At 42.9% G+C, this 17,951-nt stretch overlaps 1 long non-coding RNA gene across 6 annotated transcripts; it reads left to right on the plus strand.

The window, feature by feature from the left end:
- Window positions 1–1,124: 1,124 nt before the first annotated feature.
- On the plus strand, window positions 1,125–17,094 carry LOC136338038 (uncharacterized). 6 transcript variants are annotated; one of them, XR_010731907.1, is made up of 7 exons: window positions 1,636–1,777; window positions 1,945–2,112; window positions 5,957–6,159; window positions 7,212–7,310; window positions 11,722–11,847; window positions 12,113–12,191; window positions 13,763–17,094. It is a non-coding gene; the product is annotated as an uncharacterized lncRNA (long non-coding RNA). The 6 variants fall into 6 exon arrangements; XR_010731910.1 differs by having other exon boundaries at window positions 11,779–11,847; XR_010731908.1 differs by lacking the exon at window positions 5,957–6,159 and having other exon boundaries at window positions 13,763–15,692; window positions 16,718–17,094.
- The last annotated feature ends 857 nt before the right edge of the window (window positions 17,095–17,951 follow it).

Raw genomic sequence — 17,951 nt, forward strand, 5'->3', positions numbered from 1 at the left:
GTGTCTGTGTTTAAAGATGTAAGTACAGGTATCCTTCATTCTGAAGTTTAAATTAAGCAACTTCGCTTTACGAAAGACCTAATCAGTACAGCAATCACTTTTTCCCCCTGTAATAGCGAAAATCCTCTGGATTTCTATTGGTTAGTTGAAAACGTAGGTCACTCATAAAAGTGAAGTGGTGTAATGCAAACTTTCTGGTGAATGCGAACTTACTGTTCATTTTATGCCATTTCAGCTTATGAAGTTTCATAGGAATGCTCTACCTTCAGTTGAGGGCTTGAGGGAGCTGTAATGTAAGCATTCTGCTTTGAGACAAGTAATCTGTAGAGAAAGCAGTGTAATGAATGGGGGAAAAATCCTAGAGGGAAATGGAAAAGCCAGGAGACAATTATAAGTTTATGTAGAAGAATGAGCCCTACTTAAAAAACAAAACAATGACTACAAAAGGCCTACCATACATAGTTGAAACTCCGTAACCTGACATTAAAAAAAAAAAAAGTTTACAAGCTACTTTTTCCACTTCTGTACCATCACCCACTCTAGGTAAGGTTCCAAGTCCAACTGAATTACCTCCTGTCTCATAAAGCTCTTTTTGATCTCAAAAAAGTGCTTCAATAGCTTAGCTCTGCATTTCACATTACCTTAATAGCCTACCTCTTTTAAAGTACATTTCTTTTTGTCTGTGCGGACGTTTTACCTACGTTCTATTTCTTACTGTGCCTTCAACATTGATTTAAATGACCTATATGACAGCCTGGACCATAGACGCGGGTTCAAATTAGATTGGTCTGAAGCTCCTCCCTCCTCCTGCGCCAAGGGAAACTTCCTTGCCACGACCAGATTCAGCCAGCATACCGCCAGCCCTCTATCTCGGCGAACCACTGAACAACTTGTTATGACAGGCAGTACTGAAAACCGATCTGTACTCCTGCTCTTGAGTGACACCCACACTGTAAACGGAAGTGCACGCCTTCAAAAGTTCTCCCAAACTTCCCTTCCTTTCGTCTCTTCACGTTAAATGAGACAGAAAGGAAGCGGAATTCCTTTTGAGTCACTACCTCTAAAAGCCATAGGCCAGCGCTAGGCAACGAGCCTTACCAATCCGGAGGTAATCACAGACCGGGAAAAGCTGGAACAAACGTCCTGAATCCTGAGTTCCCCAGTTTCCTTTCCCCGGCACACGTTACACACGTCAAACACGTCACATCCACGGCAGGACTCGCTGCTCGGCCCCGTCCACCCTGGCCTACTGTGCGCCTGGCAGTGCTGTGGGGATAAGACAGCTCCGAGGCTGCTCTCCCGCACTGGGGGAAAGAGCAGCCGCGCTTGCAGCTCAGCACGGTGTCCAGAATGCTGCAGCCCACTGTTGAGATAAATTCGGGTCATCTTGCTACGTGTCCTCCCCAGTCCGTGTTCTGGGGACAGCGTGGATCACGGTAAGCTTAGCTCCGCCCACACTGGATTTGCGACCTCTATTTGTTGAGAAGGCGGGCTCTTAAGACTCGGACCCTTACCCTTCTTCCTGTGAGCACTTCGCTTGACGTGATGGCCAATCACAGGTCACGTCATGTCACAGCAGCCAATCGGAAAGGCCAGGGGCGCATGCAGTTCGCTCCTCCCTCTCTGTTCGGGGTGATTCGGGAGTTTTGCTGTGGTGTGCACGTTGTTCTGCTGTTGTTGCTTGCTGGGCTTAAATCCAGTGCCATCGCGCTTTTTGTGAGGCCAGGCCTGAGAATGCGAAGTGGAGTGGCAGGACAACGTTGGGATCAGTCCAGGGGTATGCCGATGGGTCTCCGGCTGCGGGCTCTGAAAAGGAATGGAGGAAATGATGAGAAGCAGAGATAGAGGGAAGAGGGATAAACGGGTGTGCCCTAGAAATGTTGAAGACAAATTGGACCAAAAAGAAACTATTTACTGAGAGACATGTCTTTTTTTTTTTTTTAGTAGTTCCCTGTTGCGAAGATAATGTAGGAGCTGTTGGTATGGTTGGGCCTCGGTATGTGACCTCGGGAGCGTGAATGAGTCTAATATGAGAATATGTCGATTTTTAATTCATCGAACACTTTCTTGCAAGACCCTTTGAAACAACGCGGGAATTAAGAAGGAAATAAGGTGAGGTTCTTGGGGCTATTTGGTAATAATCAGGGGCTAGTGCGGACTCGTCAGTAGCAGTACTAGGAGGGGCAATAAAGAAGGGGCAGTGAAATGGTTTTGTTTAAGATGTGGGAGCGGTCATGGACCGTTACAGGAGATCTTTGGACGATTTCTTTCTTTTTTTTTTTCCTGAAGCTGGAAACGGAGAGACAGTCAGACAGACTCCCGCATGCGACCGGGACCCACCCGGCACGCCCACTAGGGGGCGACGCTCTGCCCACCAGGGGGCAATGCTCTGCCCCTCCGGGGCGTCGCTCTGTCCCGACCAGAGCCACTCAAGCGCCTGGGGCAGAGGCCAAGGAGCCATCCCCAGCGTCCGGGCCATATCTGCTCCAATGGAGCCTCGGCTGTGGGAGGGGAAGAGAGAAACAGAGAGGAAGGAGAGGGGGAGGGGTGGAGAAGCAGATGAGCGCTTCTCCTGTGTGCCCTGGCCGGAAATCGAACCCGGGACTTTTGCACGCCAGGCCGACGCTCTACCACTGAGCAAATAGGCCAGGGCCTGAATGATTTCTTTGACTTTTTTACGTTTACGGTATAAGCTTTCCATTTCTTTTTTTTTTTTTTTTTTGGTAATAAAAGTTCATATAGAAGATCACAAGTAGCCTGGCCTGTGGTGGCGCAGTGGATAAACCTTCGGCCTGGAATGCCAAGGTTGCCAGTTCGAAACCCTGGGCTTCCCTGGTCAAGGCACATACAACAAGCAAGCAATGAACAACTAATATGAAGCAACTATGAGTTGATACTTCCCATTCCATGCTCCCCTTTCTCTCCTGTCTCTGTAAAAACCAATAAATAAAGTATTAAAAAAAAAAAAAAAAAGATCACAAGTAGAAGAAGTGAGCTGTAGAAGAAATTGGCCCAGAGGCAAGGAGAACCGGCCTGGGGGGAGGAGTCGGGGGTGGGGGGAGTGGGGGGGAGAGGAAAGGAGAAAGGGAAAGGTGTGGGACTGCTCCGCCTCCAGATTTCAATTTCCATAAATGAAACAAAATAGGGCCAATGAGGGCATAGTTTCTATTTCGTGTCTTGGAAGAGGTCCTTAGTATATCTAGTATATCTGTACTGGAAGAGAGCCTAAGTTTCTTTCTCTGCTGGCTTCTTTCTCTCCTGCTTAACAAATTTTTGTAACGTTTTCATTTCCTTCTCTAGCTGGTAAGAATGATTACATTTCCATACAAGATTGCTTCTTTCTCCCCTTTTGTTTACTTTGTCCAGATTCCATCCAGAAAAGACTCAGCTCAAGGAAATATTTACATCCGCTTTCAATTATAATATGCTTATATGCTTACCTGAAGCCTGTGTATTCTTATTGACCAGCGTCACTCAATTAAATTTAATTTATTTAAAAATTGGCCTGACCTGTGGTGGCGCAGTGGATAAAGCGTCGACCTGGAAATGCTGAAGTCGCTGGTTCGAAACCCTGGGCTTGCCTGGTCAAGGCACATATGGGAGTTGATGCTTCCAGCTCCTCCCCCACTTCTCGCTCTCTGTCTCTTCTCTCTCTGTCTCTCCCTATCCTCTCCAAAAAAACAAACAAACAGCCCTGGCCGGTTGGCTCAGCGGTAGAGCGTTGGCCTAGCGTGCGGAGGACCCGGGTTCGATTCCCGGCCAGGGCACACAGGAGAAGCGCCCATTTGCTTCTCCACCCCTCCGCCGCGCTTTCCTCTCTGTCTCTCTCTTCCCCTCCCGCAGCCAAGGCTCCATTGGAGCAAAGATGGCCCGGGCGCTGGGGATGGCTCTGTGGCCTCTGCCTCAGGCGCTAGAGTGGCTCTGGTCGCAATATGGCGACGCCCAGGATGGGCAGAGCATCGCCCCCTGGTGGGCAGAGTGTCGCCCCTGGTGGGCGTGCCGGGTGGATCCCGGTCGGGCGCATGCGGGGAGTCTGTCTGACTGTCTCTCCCTGTTTCCAGCTTCAGAAAAATGGAAAAAAAATAAAATAAAAAAAATTAAAAAAAAAATAAATAAAAACAAACAAACAAACAAAAAAACCCTAATTTATTTAAAAACTGCTATCTCATTTGAAAGAAATTAACAGATTTTGCTCATACAAGATTTCTTAAAAGTCACATTTGTGGAAAATTGGTACATGGGGAATGACCTTGCTTGGCTGTAAGAGGAGCAAAGGATAGGACCTGAATTTAAATCACTGTCAGTTTGTTAGACTATTAGAAACTTTTCTAGTAACCAGTTAAGATATGAATGAGGCTAAATAGAAATAAATAAGTTTTCAATTATCTTTAAGGAAAAAAAATGGTTGCTTTATTTTTTGTGATAGTTTTATTGAGATGTAATTTATATATAATACAATTAATCCCTTTAAAGTGTACAATTCAGCCCTGGCCAGATAACTCAGTTGGTTCGTGCAGCTACACCAGGGTTGCAGTTCCGTCCCTAGTCTGGGCATATAAAAGAATCAAGCAATGAATGCATAAAGAAGTGGAACAGCCTGACCGGGCGGTGGCGCAGTGGGTAGAGCGTTGGACTGGGATGCAGAGGACCCAGGTTCGAGACCCCGAGGTCGCTGGCTTGAGCGCGGGCTCATCTGGTTTGAGCAAAAAGCTCGCCAGCTTGGACCCAAGGTCGCTGGCTCGAGCAGGGGGTTACTCCATCTGCTTAAGGCCCACGGTCAAGGCACATACGAGAAGGCAATCAATGAAGCACTAAGGTGTTGCAGCGAAAAACTGATGATTGATGTTTCTCATTTCTCTGTTTCTGTCTGTCTGTCTCTGTCTATTCCTCTCTCTGACTCTGTCTCTGTAAAAAAAAAAAAAAAAGTTGAACAACAAATTGATGTTCCTCTTTCTCCCTCTGTTTTCCTCTCCCTCCTTCTCCCTTTTTCTCTAAAATCAATAATTTAAAAGGGGGAGATGGCACACTAATTCCTTCTTTTTTAAATAAAGTGTTTAAATCAGTAGTTTTTAATTTTCTGAAGTGAGCGTTTTTAATGTGCAACCGTCACCACAGTTTGGGGACATTTTCATCACCCACCACCCAAAAATTCATTCTCATAAGAAGTCACTCCCTGTATCTTATTTTTCCCAAGCCCCTGGTAACCACTAATCTTTTTGTCTGTGTAGTTTTGCTTATTCTGGACACTTGTATAAATGGAATCAAACTAAAACATGGTCTTTGTGACTGGTTTAGAATGTTTAAGGTTCATCCATGTTGTGGCATATATATGTCCTTTTTTTTTTTTTTTTTTTTTTTTTTTTTGTATTTTTCTGAAGCTGGAAACGGGGAGAGACAGTCAGACAGGCTCCCGCATGCGCCCGATCAGGATCCACCCGGCACGCCCACCAGGGGGCAATGCTCTGCCCACCAGGGGTCAATGCTCTGCCCCTTCGGGTCGTCGCTCTGTTGCAACCAGAACCACTCCAGCACCTGGGGCAGAGGCCAAGGAGCCATCCCCAGCGCCCGGGCCATCTTTGCTCCAATGGAGCCTCGCTGTGGGAGGGGAAGAGAGAGACAGAGTGGAAGGAGAGGGGGAGGGGTGGAGAAGCAGATGGGTGCTTCTCCTTTGTGCCCTGGCTGGGAATCGAACCCCGGACTTCTGCACACCAGGCCGACGCTCTACCACTGAGCCAACTGGTCAGGGCCTATATGTACTTTTTTTTAATTGCCAAAAGATATTCTGTTGTGTCGATATACCACATTTTCTTTATCCATTCATCACTTGGTGGACATTTGGGTTGTCTCCATTGGGGGGGCGGTGCTGTTGTGAATAATGCTGCTGTGGACAGTAGTGTATAAGTCTGTGTGTACACCTGTATTTTTTGTTTGTTTTATTTTTTGTCTTTTTCTGAAGTGAGAAGCAGGGAGGCAAAGAGACAGACTCCTACATGTGCCAGACCAGGATCCACTCAGCATACCCATCAGAGGGCGATGCTCTACCCATCTGGGGCATTGCTCCATTGCAGCTGGAGGCATTCTAGCGCCTGAGATGGAGGCCATGGAGCCATCCTCAGCGCCTGGGCCAACGTTGCTCCAGTGGAGCCTTGGCTGCTGGAGGTGAGGAGAGAGATAGAGAAGAAGAAGGAGAGGGGGAAGGGTGGAGAAGTAGATGGATGCTTCTCCTCTGTGCCCTGACTGGGAATCGAACCGGGACTCCCACATGCCGGGCTGACGCTCTACCACTGAGCCATCCAGCCAGGTCCGTGTGTGGACCTATTTTACTCTTGTCTATACCTAAGGGTGGAATTGCTGGGTCATGTGCTAACTCTTACGGTTCACCTCTTGAGAAAATGACAAACTTTTTCCAAAGTGGTTACACCATTTCCACTAGTGATAGATGTGGGTTCCAATTTCTCCACATTCTCGTAGGTGTGAAGTGGTATCTAATTGTGGTGTTTGCCCTATTTTTAAGGATTCAGAACTTTGTAAGGTACCTGTTGGAAGGTGCTCCTTGAGTGTAGAGGCGATGTCTAAGGTCAATTTGTCTTTTCAGTCACTGACACAGGAATAGATACATGTGTTTCTGCTTTTCTTCTCTGATGTCCTATGTGTCCCTAAAACAACCTCGTGTTCAGCAGAATTGTGCATTTGAAAGAAACAGAGCATGGGAAAAATAAGGTTGACTACTCAAAACCTATGCAATTTAATAATCTTGATAATAAGCAATGATTAGCACAGGGAAGTATTCCCCCTCCCCTATTTTTTTGAAAGACTTCATTTTAGAGAGGAGAGAGAGAGAGAGAGAGGAGAGGGAGGAGCAGGAAACATCAACTCCCATATGTGCCTTGACCAGGCAAGCCCAGGGTCTCAAATGGGCGACCTCGATGTTCCAGGTTGATGCTTTATCCACTGCTCCACCACAGGTCAGGCAGTTGTTTCACTTTAGTTGTTCATTGATTGCTTGTCACATATGCCTTGATGGGGCAAGCCCAGGGTTTCGAACCAGCCACGTCAGCATTCCAGATCAACACTCCGTCCACTGCACCACCACAGGCTAGGCCGGTTGTGATTATTGAATATGTTAATGAGGACATAAAAGCTGTCTTAAAGATATTATTTCTCAAAGGCAATGGCTGTTACACAAAATAATTTAAAACATCTCTTTGCAGGAATTACATTCTTGGAGATAATCAGAACAAGATTTCTGGGTCTTGGAAGATGACTCAGAATATACAGGGAAGATAGTATTTTTACTGTCTGTCTTAAATGTAAGTATTCCTGGAAAAGTGTCCATGAATTAAAAATGCAGGATTGTCTAAGTAAAAAAAAATGCAGGATTTATAAAGGCCTCAGTGAAGTCTAATTTCCTATTTTATGGTATAGAACAGGCGTCCCCAAACTATGGCCTGGGGGCAGCATGCGGTCCCCTGAGGCCATTTATCCAGGTCCCCGCCACACTTCTGGAAGGGACACCTCTTTTCATTGGTGGTCAGTGAGAGGAGCACTGTATGTGGCGGCCCTCCAATGGTCTAAGGGACAGTGAACTGGCCCCCTGTGTAAAAAGTTTGGGGACCCCTGGTATAGAAGCTCATTAATTAGTCACTTGGGGAAAAATAATGACAGCTATTGCTTATTGTACAGGCATTGTGCTAAGTGTTTTATATACATAGACACACAGTTGGGTTTTTTAGCAATATTTCTTACAGCAACCCTGTGAGAACAAATAGACTTTTTGCTTTCTAGTACTGGTATCTTCTTCCTTGAACACCTACCTTTTTGTCAGATTCTTAGCTAGTTCTACTAAAGCCTTTAATTTTGTTGTCCCGATATAATAAAATGTATTTCTAATAACTGATTTATATTCTTGCTGAATTTTTCATCCTTGTAGTACTGTTTTTTTGTTTGTTTTCCTTCTTCAGAAAACCTGGGGTTTTGAAATTTTGGAAACTAAATATAAAGACAATTCTGAATCTGATTTTTCCCCCACAAAACTTCAGACCTTTTCAGCTAATTCATAAGTTGTACATTTTATTTTTTGGCTATGGATTGTGGCCCTCTACATGATTTATACATTGCTATGTAACAAGTTACTCAAAACTTAGTATAGTAGTTTAAAATAACAAACACTTATTATGGTGCAAGGAAGAGAGACATCAGCTTTCAAACTCTCACACCTGGTAGCCTCATTTTCTTTTTACTTTTTTATGAGACACACAGGAAGGGAGAGGTGAGAAGCATTAACTCATAGTTTTGGTTTTATTTATTTATTTGAGAGACACACAAGAAGGGTAGGAGATGAGAAGTATCAATTTGTTAGAGCACTTTAGTTGTTCCTTGATTGCTTCACATATGTGCCTTGACAGCATGGTGGGGGTGATTCCAGCTGAGCCAGTGACCATAGTATCATGTTGACGATCCTTTGCCCAAGCTGGTAACCCCGTGCTCAAGCCATCAGGGTTTTGAACTGGGGACCTCAGTGTTCCAAGTTGACCCTCTATCCCCTGCGCCACCACTGGTCAGGCAAGCAGCCTTAGTTTCTTAATGGCTGTTGGCTGACGACTTCAGTTATTTTTCATGTTGTAAATCTCTCCATAGGCTGCCTGTGGGTCCTCACATATGACAGCAGGCTTTTCTCAGAGGGAATGATACAAAAGAAAAAGGCCAAAATGGAAGCTTATCTTTTTTTTTTTTTTTTTGTATTTTTTCTGAAGTTGGAAATGGGGAGGCAGACAGACTCCCGCATGCACCTGACCGGGAACCACCCAGCATGCCCACCAGGGGGCAATGCTCCGCCCATATGGGGCGTTGCTCTGTTGCATCCACAGCCATTCTAGCGCCTGAGGCAGATGCCATGGAGCCATCCTCAGCGCCTGGGCCAACTTTGCTCCAATGGAGCCTCGGCTGCGGGACGGGAAGAGAGAGACAGAGAGGAAGGAGAGGGGGAGGAGTGGAGAAGCAGATGGGTGCTTTTCCTGTGTATCCTGGCCAGAATTGAACCCAGGACTCCTGCATGCCAGGCCGATGCTCTACCACTGAGCCAGCCAGCCAGGGCCTGGAAGCTTATCTTTTAAAAGTTAATCTTGAAGCCCTGGTCACTTGGCCCAGTGGTAATACGTTGGCCCTGTGTATGGAGATGTCCCAGCTTTGATTCCCAGTCAGGGCACACAGGAGAAGCAACCATTTGATTCTCTCCTCCTACCCCCCCCCCCTTTCTTCCCACAGCCATGGCTTGATTAGTTTGAGCAAGTTGGCCCCAGCTCCACTGAACTTCTACCTCAGGTGCTAAAAATAGCTCAGTTGTCAAGCAATGGCCAAAGATGGGCAGAGCATTGCTAGATAGATCCTGGTTGGGGTGCATATGGGACTCTGTATCCTTTCTCCCCTCCTCTCACTTAAGAAAATAAAATAGAAAAGTTAATTTTGAAAGTGATATAGTGTCAGTTCTGTCTTATTCTTTTGGTTACAGAGACCAGTCCTGGTGTGTGGGTTGGCACTATACAAGGTGGTGAATACGAAGAGGTGGGGATCATCTTGGAGGCTGACTATGACATTTGAATAAAATGCTTTTTTAAAAAAAACTTAATTTATTGAATCAAGAGGTTTAATATTTGACCTTTAAGTCAGATCATTAGACGTGAAAGTGTGTGTACAAAAAGTGCTCTCTTTTCTAAGGTGCATGATTTCTTTCTTGTCTACGTATATAAAATACTTAGTGATGCTACACTCCTTTGAAAAGTTTCTAGGGAGTTCATAAGAAAGTTCTTTTTTTAAGAGAGACAGAATTGGAGAGAGATTAGAAACATCAGCTCAAAAAGAAAAAGAAAAAGAAACATCAGCTCATAGTTGCATCACCTTAGTTGTCCATTGATTATTTCTCATATGTGCCTTGATGGGGAGGTACTCCAGCCGAGGCAGTGACCTTGGGCTTTAAGCCAGCAACCTTTGGGCTCAAGCCATCGACCTCAGGATTTCAAACCTGGGTCCTCAGTGCCCCAAGTTGATGCTCTATACACTGTGCCACAACCAGTCAGGTAGAAAATTCATTTTCTAGTCAGAATGTTCTACCTTGATTGTATGTATTTTTCTTGGACCCATTGCCCCTCTCCTAATTTTTAGGGGGGAGGTGGTTAGAGAAGTGGTTAGAACTAGACTTTAAATAGAACTTGAGTGTCCCTGTGCCTAGTATTTTGCTTGGGGTGTAGACTGACTTGGAAAGGTTGAAATTTCTGTGTAGAGTTTTCAAAGAATAGTCCAATCACTTATAGGCAGTTACATAAATATTTGACATAGGATGGAGGAAAGATGCAATTATACAGCAGCAGCTTAGGGCTGTTTGCCCTTTCCCCCCAAAGCTTGGTTTTTATCCAATATGGTGAGTATACTTTCTTTTCTTTATACTGCTTCCCACCTCCGTAGGCTCAATCCCTCATAATGAGCAAAGTATAGACCTTGTCAAGCAATCAGAATGTTGTGAAGAATTCTAATTAGTGTCTAAGATTTGTAATTTTTTTAGTCTTTTTCCCTTTATCACTGCTTAAAAGTTCTTTGTTAAGAGAGACAGCTCTCCTCCTTTTAATTTTTTTTTTTTTAACAGAGTCAGAGAGAGGGATAGACAGGGACAGACAGACAGGAATAGATAGATGAGAAGCATCAATCATTAGTTCTTCGTTGCATGTGTGATACCTTAGTTGTTCATTGATTGCTTTTTCATGTGCCTTGACTGCGGGCCTTCAGCGGACCGAGTAACCCCTTGCTTGAGCCAGAGACCTTGGGTCCAAGCTGGTGAGCTTTGTTCAAACCAGATGAGCCCGCGCTCAAGCTGGCGACCTTGGGGTCTCAAACCTGGGTCCTCCGCATCCCAGTCTGACGCTCTATCCACTGCGCCACCACCTGGTCAGGTAGCTCTCTTCCTTTTAAAGCTTTAGAACTCATGTTCTCAGAGATAACCCTCTCCCTCTTAAAGTTTTAAAACTTCTGATCATTGGAAACCTTGTCTAATAACAAAAGCATTAGATGCAAAGCAAGGCAAAACCAGTTTTTGAATGGTTTAAGGTAGGATTTCCCTTTCCATATCTGGCCTCATGGTGAAAAGAAGATACCTGTACGTTTGCATAAGAGAATCTGTACAAAGTAGATAAATGATATTCAGTCGTTCCTCACCATATCGTGCTTCACTTTTCGGAGTCTCACTGTCTTGTGGATTTTTAAATTGTATATATCTAATTTTGTATTGTGGATTTTTAGCAGTATTGTGGGATTTTGTGGTATATAGGTACTTTTACATATTTATTCTAATTATTTTTGTGGTAAAATAAGTGTGGGAAAGGTTTATAAGAGTGGGGAGGATTTATAAGCCTTAAAATATATGTAAATAATAAAATAAATATAAGGTCGCTACCTTGTAGATTTTTACCTATCACGGGGTTTCTGGAACCTAAACCCCACAATAGATGAGGGACCACTGTACTTGAGATTATCTTTATTATGGGTTTTTTCCAGTTGTAAAATCAGAGGTCTTATCTGTTCTACATGAGAAATTGGGATGTATAGGAATGTTCATGTATTACATGCTTTTTTAAAAAAAGGCTAAGCAATGAAAACCTTTTGACTAGAGTGTAAGTTGAAAATAAGAAGAAGGCATAAATGTTCAATGATTAAACAATATTGTTGCTTCTAAAGATGGAGGAAAGCGGTCTCTAAAAGCCATGAAAGTCAAAGAAATGAATTCTTCCCTAGAGCCTCCAGAAGGAACAAAGCTTTTAGCCCAGTGAAATTCCTACAGAACCTAACTCGCAGAACTGAAAGGTAATAAATTTGTCTGGCTTCCTACCACTGTTATGACAGTTTGTTACAGCAGTAATAGGAAATAAATATATTCACCATTGCTGCTTGAAAAGAAATAGAAAGTAAAAATGTCCAATGATTAAACTTTTTCCACTGCTGTTCACATCATGATTTGTTGTGATTAATGTATGTGGATGAGGACATAATAGGAAAAGAAAATTGTGAGGCTTATAGATACGTAGTGTTTGTACATTGATTTATCAGTAAATGTTTTTTTTCTTTTTAGGAATAAAACTGAAGGGTGTTTTCTTAAAAGACATTTTTATTATTTATCTGATCAAGAATTCAAAGATTTCTATAACAAGGTAAGGGATTAATAAATTAGTTTTGATAAAATAAAAATATCTGAGCAAAAATATTGACATTTGAGCATAATTCAGATATTGTTCTCAATGAAAATTTTTTCCTTATATTAGCTTTAAAAGATAACAAATATAATTTCAAAGGTAATATAATTTTCTGAATCAATAGATTAATAATAGGCCATTAGATTGGGGGTAGGACTTTTAATCTTAATAGTCACCATTTCATTTTTATTTTATTTTTTAAGGTGAAAGGAGGGGATTATGAGGCAGACCCTCTATATGCACCCTGACCAGGATCCACCTGGCAAACCCATCTTGGGCCGATGCTTGAGTACTGAGCTATTTTTAGTGCCTGAGGCTGATATGCTTGGACTAACCGAGCTATCTTCAGTGCCTGGGGCCACACTGAACCAATCAAGGCAGTAGGAGAAGAGGGAAAGGGAGAGAAGCAAGAAGCAGATGGTCACTTCTCTTGTGTGCCCTGACCAAGAGCCCAGGACCCTGGTCGGCATCTGCGGCTCATGAGCCACATGTGGCTCGTTGGGCCCTTGAGTGTGGCTCCTCCACAAAATACCATGTGCGGGTGCTATCTCGATAAGAAATGTACCTACCTATATAGTTTAAGTTTAAAAAATTTGGCTCTCAAAAGAAATTTCAATCGTTGTACTGTTGATATTTGGCTCTGTTGATTAATGAGTTTGCTGACCACTGGCCCAAATATTCCAGGCCAACGCTCTATCCACTGAGCCACCAGCTGGAGTCTCTCTTTTTTTTAATGTTTATTTTGCTGATTTTAGAGAGAGGGGAAGGGAAACAGGGACAAGAACAATTGATCTGTTCCTGTATGTGCCTTGACCTAGGGATTGCACCAGCAGCCTCTGTGCTTTGGGGTGATGATCTAACCAACCGAGCTATCCTCTCACACACCCAGCCACAGAGACAGACAGAGAAGGACAGACAAATAGAAAGGGAGAGAGATGAGAAGCATCAATTCCTTGTTGTGGCACCTTAGTTGTTCATTGATTGTTTTCTCATATGTGCCTTGACCAGGGGGCTACAGCAGAGCGAGTGACCCCTTGCTCAAGCCAACAACCATGGGGTCAAGTCTATAATCCTACACTCAAGCTGGTGAGCTCTCATTCAAACCGGTAACCTCTAGGTTTTGAACCTGGGTCCTTTACATCCCAGTCTGACGGTGTACTCACTGCTCCATGGCCTGGTCAGGCCAGTCACCATTTCTTAAAAATACTGACATAATTCTTTCAGCCCCTGAAATTCTTAGGGAATATATGTTCTGGGTTTCAATTGCTGAACTATGGATATTTTATAAGTACTCTTTGATATGAGTGATCACCTTTAACTTAAGCTTTGTTCAATACTAGTAGATAGTCAGGTGGTTGGAAGCTGGAAATCTCAAATCTAATACTAGGTTAATCTGTCATTACTTAGGCATGCTGTCTTGGGTGTTTCTCAAAGTTGAAGAATATAAAGGAAAAAAATATTTGTGAATACTCAAATGTTGATTTAAGTTAATTTTCTCTTTTTTTATCTTTTATTTAATTGATTTTTAGGGAGAGAGGAATGGGAAGAAAGAGAAACTAAGATGGGAACATCGATCTCTTCTTGTATATGCCCTGACCAGGGATCAAACCAGCAACCTCTGTACTTTCGGACAAAGTTCTAACCCAGGGGTTGGGAACCTATGGCTTGCGAGCCAGATGCAGCTCTTTTGATGGCTGCATCTGGCTCGCAAACAAATCTTTAATAAAAAAAAATAATGTTAAAAATATAAAACATTCTCATGTATTACAATCCATTCATTTTCTACCGCTCATGTTCATGGTTGCGGGTGGCTAGAGCCAATCACAGCTGTCCTCTGGGACAACACCAAATTTTTATTGGATAATGCCTAACGTACACAGGTCGTTGTGAGGTCAGAAAGTAAACCTCCCTCCTTTTAATCAAGTAGTCAGCTAGCTAATTGCAGATACCCTTTTGACAAAGAAGATGGCTAGAAGAGAAAAATGAGGAGTATCGTACTTTTCAGCAGGAATGGACAGGAATTCGCCTTTGTGGAGAGAGCAGGTTCTGCAGTGTGTCTAATATGCAATGATAAAATTGCATCGATGAAATGGTCAAATATAAAGTAGCACTTTGACACATGCCATACTACATTTGCATCAAAATATCCAGCAGGGAACAGCAGGAAGAAAGCATGACAAGAGCTACTGTGCAGAGTGCAAGCTAGTCAGCAGCAACTCTGTGTTTGGACCCAACAAGGTGACTGAAATTCGGCTAGCTTTGCTGGTGCTTTAGCAATTGTGAGAAATGGAAAGCCATTCACAGATGGGGAGTGTGCCAAAACATTCATGCTTGATGTTGCCAATGAACTTTTTGACAACTTTTCAGATAAAGACAAGATAATCAAACGAATAAAAGACATGCTTCTCTGTTGGCAAGAACTGTTCACGATCATACCATCATAATGGCAGATTAAATTGAGGCAACACAAGTGAAGGACATTAATGCAGCACCATTCTTTTCTCTTGCTTTGGATGAGTCAACAGACATAAGCCATTTATCCCAGTTCAGCGTGATTGCAAGGTATGCTGTCAGTGACACACTACCTGAGGAAAGTTTTGCTGTTTTGCCTATGAAATGAAAAACGTCGCATCCTGAGTTAGCTAACACTGAGTGGCTCCTGAAGTTCTATCCCGTGGACATGACTGAACATCTGAACCAGTTCAATGTGAAAATGCAAGGTGTTGGAAACACAGTCTTATCCCTTCAACAAGCAGTGTTTGCATTTGAAAACAAGATGGAACTCTTCATCACTAACATTGAAACAGGTCGTTAACTACACTTTGAAAAACTGGGAGAGTTTAAAGATGCATGCACAGCAAGTGACTCTGCTCAACATCTTGATTTCCAGCAGCTAGCGGGCTTCACATCTAATCTCCTCCAGTCATTCAAAGCGTGCTTTGGAGATTTCATGAGCGCATTCGTCTTTTAAAATTCATCACCCATCCACAGGAGTGTGCAGTGGACAGTGCTGACCTGAGTTACATTCCTGGTGTCCCCGTCAGAGATTTTGAGCTACAAGCTGCTGACCTGAAGGCCTCAGATGTGGGCGAATAATTTCAAGTCACTGAATGAAGATTTGGAAAGACTTGCACAATAGCAAGCAGAGTTGGCAAGCAAACACAAGTGGGGAGAGATGAAAAAACTTCAACCTGCGGACCAGCTGATTGTCAAAACTTGGAACGCATTTCCCGTCACATACCACACAATGCAGCGTGTGAGTATTGCTGTACTGACCATGTTTGGCTCTACGAATGCATGTGAGTAGTCTTTCTCACAACTAAAGAACATTAAGACCAACCTATGATCACGTTTAACAGATGGAAGTCTCAATGCCTACATGAAGCTTAACCTCACCACATATCAACCAGACTACAAACTCATCAGCAAAACTATGCAGCACCAGAAGTCGCATTAATGGTAAGAGCTTTATTCATCGTTGGTTAGCAACAGCATAACAACGTTATTAAAAAGAATTCAGACTTACTGTACTTTAAAAGTGTTAGTCTTACATAAAATGCACACATTTACTTGTATTTAGTGTTAAACATATTGTATGGCTGTCACGGAATTATATTTTAAAATATGTGGCGTTCATGGCTCTCAGCCAAAAAGGTTCCCCACCCTTGCTCTAACCAATCAAACCATCTGGTCAGGGCAATTTTCTATTTCTTAAAAGTTGATGTATACTTTGTTTATGGCCTCTAATGAAAATATTTATTAAATAAATGCATTCAAAAATGAAAGTAATTGCTTCTTGGCCTTTTGGCTAAGATCTAAGTGCAAAAAAACCCAACTAAAACAACGAGTTGGATGGTACTATTTTACAGCAGTAAACGTGATGATAGTTGCTATGGAGTAAGTTGTAGACATATGGTCTTGTGACTTGTGATGATTGTAAAGTTTTATAATCTGGACAATTGTTTTTTGCAAATGTCAAATTTATTTAAATCTTTGGATGCTCTGCAAATCCTGATTTGAAGAATTCTGCATTACTTATCTCCAAACATTCTTCTAGCTCCAGTGAGTAATTCAGAGTTTTGGTAGCATTCTTTTGAGAACTCAAATTCCTTTATTTAATCTAAGATTAGGCTTGGCTAGTAGTTAACTAGATTGAAATAAAAACTTTGTGAATTAATACATTATTCTTTTTAGATACAGGCAGTCCTTCCTTGCACCATTCCAACATGCATTTTTCACAGTTGAAATAAATAACATCAGTCCCCCAACAACATGGTTAAAATTTCAGTGACCACAATATTAACTGAATTTTTGCATAAACTTTGCTACTGGCTGTTTATTCTTATAAATCATTATGCAAATAAAAGATGTGAGTCATGATCAGTAACCAGTTATATCACTTCTTTCAAAGTCTGTTGGTGATTGGTTATTGAACATCTGTTAGTTCACAGAGAGTAAAGAATAGTTGTGTTTTCTTCTTCCAGTGATAAAAAGGGAATTGGTCAACAAAGGTGACAGCTGTAAAGAAACGAAAAGTGGTGACGCTGGAAGTGAAATTGGATGTGGTTATATTTGAAAATTCTGATACAAAGCAAAGACAAGGTGAGACTGAGCTTCCATTAAGTTGTAGTACAAAGCATATTTTAAAAAGCAAGATGGAGTTGCTTCAACATGTTTGAGTTTAAGTTGTACTGGGAATTTATGGTTCAAATGGAGCATTTACTTACATTTAACATTGGGGACTAATCAAAAACAAATTCCAGTCAGTTTCTCTAACATTGAGGCTGAAGTGTGGAAGTGCTACATTGAAGGAAATTGTAATTACTGTACAAGGAAACAAGAACATTTTACTGCCAATAAAGGATGGTTTCATTGTTTCAGAAGTCTGCGTAAATTCATTAATTTTTTTTTAATTTATTTTATTTTATTTTATTTTACAGAGGCAGAGATAGACAGGGACAGACAGACAGGAACGGAGAGATGAGAAGCATCAATCATCAGTTTCTCTTTGCGTGTTGCGACTTCTTGGTTGTTCATTGATTGCTTTCTCATATGTGCCTTGACCGTGGGCCTTCAGCAGACCGAGTAACCCCCTGCTGGAGCCAGCGACCTTGGGTCCAAGCTGGTGAGCTCTTTGCTCAAGCCAGATGAGCCCGCGCTCAAGCTGGCGACCTCGGGGTCTTGAACCTGGGTCCTTCCGCATCCCAGTTTGACGCTCTATCCACTGCGCCACCACCTGGTCAGGCTCATTAATCTTAAAGTCACTTTAAGTCTGGTGAAACTGCAAGCTCAGATAAGGATGCTACTGTGACATTTGCTCCCAGATTCCAAGAATTATAAGCAGTCCTGGCTTTGCCCAGTAGTGTAAAACTACTGTTGAAAACACTGCAGGATTCTGATGACCTGTGAATGGGAGTTAGAGAAGATGTAGCCGACCCTAGGAAGTCGACACTGCCTCCATTCAGGAATCTGGGTGTGCAGCCTAAGGAACTTAGTAAGGCAGTCAGTTGTGAGGAAAGTGGTGTGTCATTAAGGAGGAATGTGTCTCAGGAAGTGATACAGATGGAAAACTTCATGTTACAGGAACTCGCAGATTGCCTGGCCTGTGTTGGTGCAGTGGATAGAACGTAGGCCTGAGTGAAGTGCTGGTAAAAGTCCTGGGCTTGCCCAGTCAAAGCACATATCGGAGGCAGTCCGTGAGCAACTAAAGTAAAGCAG

The sequence above is a fragment of the Saccopteryx bilineata genome, chromosome 5 (genome assembly GCF_036850765.1).
Source record: "Saccopteryx bilineata isolate mSacBil1 chromosome 5, mSacBil1_pri_phased_curated, whole genome shotgun sequence".
Classification (NCBI taxonomy): Eukaryota; Metazoa; Chordata; class Mammalia; order Chiroptera; family Emballonuridae; genus Saccopteryx; species Saccopteryx bilineata.